The sequence below is a fragment of the Tursiops truncatus genome, chromosome 1 (genome assembly GCF_011762595.2).
Source record: "Tursiops truncatus isolate mTurTru1 chromosome 1, mTurTru1.mat.Y, whole genome shotgun sequence".
Classification (NCBI taxonomy): Eukaryota; Metazoa; Chordata; class Mammalia; order Artiodactyla; family Delphinidae; genus Tursiops; species Tursiops truncatus.
The window spans coordinates 164,901-170,987 of NC_047034.1; positions in this window are offsets into that span (position 1 = coordinate 164,901).

The window sequence follows — 6,087 nt, forward strand, 5'->3', positions numbered from 1 at the left end:
GAAAGGCTGAAAGCTTTTCCTCTAAGATCACAAACAAGGTAAGAAAACCTGCTCTCACCACTTCTTTTTTTTTTTAATTTATTTTAAACTTATTTATTTATTTATTTTCGGCTGCATTGGGTCTTCATTGCTGCACGCGGGCTTTCTCTAGTTGTGGCATGTGGGGACTACTCTTCCTTGTGGTGTGCGGGCTTCTCATCGCAGTGGCTGCTCTTGTTGTGGAGCACGGGCTCTAGGCGCGCAGGCTTCAGTGGTTGTGGCACGAGGTCTCAGTAGTTGTGGCTCGCAGGCTCTAGAGCGTAGGGTCAGTAGCTGTGGTGCACGGGCTTAGTTGCTCCACGGCATGTGGGATCTTCCCAGACCAGGGCTCGAACCCGTGTCCCCTGCTTTGGCAGGTGGATTCTTAATCACTGCGCCACCAGGGAAGGCCCTTCCAATGCTATTTTGAATAGAAGTGGTGAGAGAGGACTTCCCTGGTGGCGCAGTGGTTGAGAATCCGCCTGCCAAAGCAGGGGACATGGATGGGTTCAAGCCCTGGTCCGGGAGGGCTCCACATGCCACGGAGCAACTAAACCCGTGTGCCACAACTACTGAGCCTGCTCTCTAGAGTCCGTGAGCCGCAACTACTGAGCCTGTGTGTCACAACTACTGAAGCCTGCACACCTAGAGCCCGTGTTCCACAGCCAGAGAAGCCACTGCAATGAGAAGCCCGTGCACTGCAATGAAGAGTAGCCCCGGCTCGCCACAGCTAGAGAAAGCCCGCGCACAGCAACAAAGACCCAATGCAGCCAATAAATAAATAAATTTAAGAAAAAAGGTTTAAAAACAAACAAACAAAAAACCCAAATAGTATTGCAAGTCCCAGCCAGAGCAGTCAGGTAAGAAAAAGAAATACAAGGCATCCAAATTGGAAAGGAAAAAGTAAAATGATCTCTGTTTGTAGATGACATGATCTTATATGAGAAAACTCCAAAGATTCCATGCCAAAAAATATTAGAATAAATGATATAGCAAAGTTGCAGGATACATAATCAACACACTAAAGTCACTTGTGTTTCTATACACTGACAGTGAACATTCTGAAAAGGAAATTGAGGAAAAAAATCCATATAAAATAGCATGAAAAATAATAAAATATTTAGGAATAAACTTAACCAAGGAGGTGAAAGGCTTGTACCACTGAAAACTAGAAAACATTGCTGAAAGAAATTAAAGACACAAATAAATGGAAGGACATTCTGTGTTCATGGGTTGAAAGACTTAATATTGTTCAGATGTCAATACTGTCCAATGTGATCTACAAAGTCAATGTAAGCCTTAACAAAATCTCAAGGGCACTTCTTGCACAAATAGAAAAATTCATCTCAGACTTTATGTGGAATTTCAAGGGACACGGAGTAGCCGAAACAATCTTGAAAAAGAAGCGTAAAGTTGGAAGTCTCAAACTTTATGACTTCAAAATGTATTTTAAAGCCATAGTAATCAAAACAGTGTGGTACTAGCATAAAGACTGATGTATAAACCAATGGAATAGACAGTCCATAAATAAACCCTCATATATACAGTCAAATGAATTTTGACATGAGTGCCACGACCAATTGATGAGGAAAGGACAGTCTCTTCAACTAATGATATTGGGAAAACTGGATATGCATATCCAAAAAATGAAGTCGAACCCTTATCTTACACCATATACAAAAGTTAACTCAAAGTAGAAATGCAAATCAAAACTACAATGAGGTATCACCTCACACCAGTCAGAATGGCCATCATCAAAAAATCTACAAACAATAAATGCTGGACAGGGTGTGGAGAAAAGGGAACCCTCTTGCACTGTTGGTGGGAATGTAAATTGATACAGCCACTATGGAGAACAGTATGGAGGTTCCTTATAAAACTAAAAACAGAACTACCATACAACCCGGCAATCCCACTACTGGGCATATACCCTAAGAAAACCATAATTCAAAAAGAGTCATGTACCACAATGTTCATTGCAGCTCTATTTACAATAGCCAGGACATGGAAGCAACCTAAGTGTCCATCAATAGATGAATGGATAAAGAAGATGTGGCACATATATACAATGGAATATTACTCAGTCATAAAAAGTAACGAAATTGAGTTATTTATAGTGAGGTGGATGGACCTAGAGTCTGTCATACAGAGTGAAGTAAGTCAGAAAGAGAAAAACAAATACCGTCTGCTAACACATATATATGGTTTCTTAAAAAAATGGTTCTGAAGAATCTAAGAGCAGGACAGGAATAAAGACAGAGACATAGAGAATGGACTTGAGGACACGGGGAGGGGGAAGGGTAAGCTGGGACGAAGTGAGAGAGTGGCATGGACATATATACACTACCAAATGTAAAATAGATAGCTAGTGGGAAGCAGCCGCATAGCACAGGGAGATCATCTCAGTGCTTTGTGACCACCTAGAGGGGTGGGATAGGGAGGGTGGGAGGGAGACGCAAGAGGGAGGAGATATGGGGATATATGTATATGTATAACTGATTCACTTTTTTATAAAGCAGAAAGTAACACACCACTGTAAAGCAATTATACTCCAATAAAGATGTTAAAAAAAAAACTACAAAGAGGTACCACCTCACACTGAAAACAGTATGGAGGTTCCTCAAAAAACTAGAGTTACCATATGATCCAGCAATTCCACTCCTGGGCATATACCCAGACAAAACTATAATTTGAGAAGATACATGCACCCCTGTATTCATAGCAGCACTATTTATAATAGCCAAGACATGGAAACAACCTAAATTCTGATCAACAGATGAATGGATAAAGAAGATGTGGTACTTATATACAATGGAATACGACTTAGCCATAAAAAAGAATGAAATAATGCCATTTGCAGCAACATAGATGGATCTAGAGATTATTATATTAAGCAAAGTAAGTCAGAAATAGAAAAACAAATACCATATGATATCACTTATAGGTGGAATCTAAAATACAACACAAATGAACAAATCTATGAAACAGAAACAGACTTACAGACATAGAGAACAGACTTGTGGTTGCCAAGGGGGAGAGAGGGTAGGGGAGGCAGGGATTGGGAGTTTGGGGTTAGCAGATGCAAGCTATGATATATAGGATGGAAAAACAACAAGGTCCTACTGTAGAGCACAGGGAAGTATATTCAATATCCTGTGATAAACCATAATGGAAAAGACTATGAAAAAGAATATATATGTGTATAACTGAATCACTTTGCTGTACAGCAGAAATTAAACGCAACTTCGTAAATCAGTTATACTTCAATAAAATTCTAAAAAATTAAGTCAAAATAGATTAAAGACCTAAACTTAAGACTTAAAACTATGAAATTCTCAGAAGGAAACAGAGGGAAGAGCTTCAGGACTTCATATTTGACAATGATTTCTTGGACATGACACCAAAAGTACAGCAAACAAAAGCAATAATGACACAAATGGAACTATATCCAACTTAAAAACTTCTGTGCATTAAAGGACACAGTCAACAGAGTGAAAAGGCAATCTACGGAGTGGGAGAAAATATTTGCAAATCATATATCTGATAAGGAATAAACATCTAAAATATATAAAGAACTCCTAGAACTCGATAACAACAAAAAACTGAAATAACACGATTAAAAAATGGTCAAAGGACTTGAATAGACATTTCTCCGAAGACAAATGGTCACCAAGCATAGGAAAAGATACTCCACATCACTAATCATTAGAGAAACGCAAATCAAAAACACAGTGAGATAACACCTCATACCCATTATGATGGCTAATGTAAACAAACAAACCAGAAAACAACAAGTACTGGCAAGGATGTGGAGTAACTGGAACCCTTGTGAACTGCTGATGGGACTGTAAAATGGTGCAGCCACTATGGAAAAGAATGTGACAATTCCTCAAAAAACTAAATATAGGACTACTATATGAGCCAGTAATCTCACTTCTGGGTATATATATTCAAAAGAATTGAAAGCAGGGTCTCAGAGATTGCTTGCTTCTGAGGGAAGCAAACTGCTATATTCTGAGCAGGCCCGTGGGAGACCTGCAGCTTCTGGGCAAAAGTCCACAAGGAGTTGAGGCCTGCCAGTAACTACCTGCGTGAGCCTGCAAACCAATCTTCCAGCCCCAGGGAAATCTTCAGATGACTGCAGCCCTGGTCAACAGCTTGACGGCAACCTCAGGCAAGTGTGGGAGGCACCACCCAGATAAGGTGCTCTTGAATTCCTGATCCACAGAAATGGTGGAATAATAAATGTTTCCTGGTTTAAACTAAGATTTCGGGGAGTTTGTTGTGTAGCAATAGAAAACCAGCAGATAACCCTAACATTCGGAATGGAATTCATGATATTCGTACATAACTACAGAGAACATTCAAACATAACTACAGAGAACATTCAAACATAACTACAGAGAACCACCCCTGCTTTTCAGCTGTTTTACATTTATGCGGAAAAGAAGGAGTTCATTGTTTAAAGTGCTTTTTAAACGTACGTAAGCATGGCTGTTTCTTATAGTGGCGAGAATGACATACATAGTCAAATATCAGAACCAGAACACGCAGAGGATTCTACGCAGTCACTTCAGAATGTGACCTCTGGTACACGAGGATCAAAATAATGTATTTTGAATAACTGAAGAATGTTGACCTCATATACCCTAGCGGTATTTTCGTTTCATATTCGAGCTATTCAGATGATAGGCTGCGTTCACTGGCATCCCATGCTCCGGATCACAGAACATTGCCTCCCCTCATGATTGGGAAAATTCTGTTCGATATTTCACTGCAATTACGATTTTCAGGAATGACAAGTGCTGAATAATTATGGGAAAATTGCTTTAATACGCTTCCATAAAATTTACATGTTCCCAAACCTGGCCCTTGTTGAGACTGTAACCCCCATGCTTGAAGATGTGTAGACACATGTTAAAGATCAAAAAAAAATCTAAATATTTTATAAGATTTCTTTGAATACTTTGGCTGCTTTACAGCGTCAGCAGAGGGAAATGAGAATTCTGTGAATTATCTAGTCAACCAATTTTTTTTTGTTTTATTTGTCCCGAATTGTCATTTTAAAAAACATGGAATGTATGACTCCTCCCTAAGATGAAAGGTTGGAATAGACGCTAGATAATTTTTAAGGTCCATTTTATGTGTCAGAATGTAAGTGTATCTAAGAAGTGACTTGTGGGGCTAAAATGAGGCATCTTAGGGCTAGTCTAGGAGCCCTCTGACCAGCTAGTGTATGGCCTTCTGAGGAGGGGTCAGCTCTCTCTGAGTAGTCAGAATGGAAAGCAGACTGACCCGAAGTAAGATACAAGTCATCCTGATAAGGATGGAATCAACGATAGAAATGTCCTAGACTCTAGGCTCTTTGTTGGGGTTCCACAGCAGGGAGGCTGGTTTTTCTGAGCAAAGATCAAACGGAAGCCTTGGGCAGAACCCTTGGTGTGTGGCCAATCCACGCAGGAGTCCCAAAGCAGCAACAGAAATGTGTGTGTGTGTGTGTGTGTGTGTGTGTGCACATGCATAGGAGCGCCTTTAGGGACCACTTTATATAAGCACACAGATCTCAATGAGGGGACAGTAAACCCTGGACACGTTGGAAGGGATGTTTCCAGGCTCCCTTGCACTGATATGTGGCATGCTTGAGGAATCATAACAGAGAAGTGTCCGTCAAGATGCAACTGAGAAAGGAGGAAACACACCAGTTACTTTAACAGAGATAATTTAATATAGGGACTCGGGGAAAAAGGACTGAGAAGAGAAGGAGGCAAGACTGAGGTAACACAGAGGTAGTCACTGCTACTTGGAAGCAAGGCCCACTCCTAGGCCTGCAGGAACAAATGGAAGAAAGTGACATCATCAGAACCTAAAGTCTATGAGTAGAGGCTTGCAGAGCTGGGACCAAGGCCTCCGGGGAGGCAGCTACCAGTTGGCTGGGGCTAATACCTTTAAAGAGCTGGAGAATAATACTGGAAATTGGAACCAATTGTTACTGGAAGCAACTGCTGCCGTGGCAAGGAAGCACGGCTGGGATGACACTGACAGGACCAGCAAGCAAAGGGGAAGAATTCC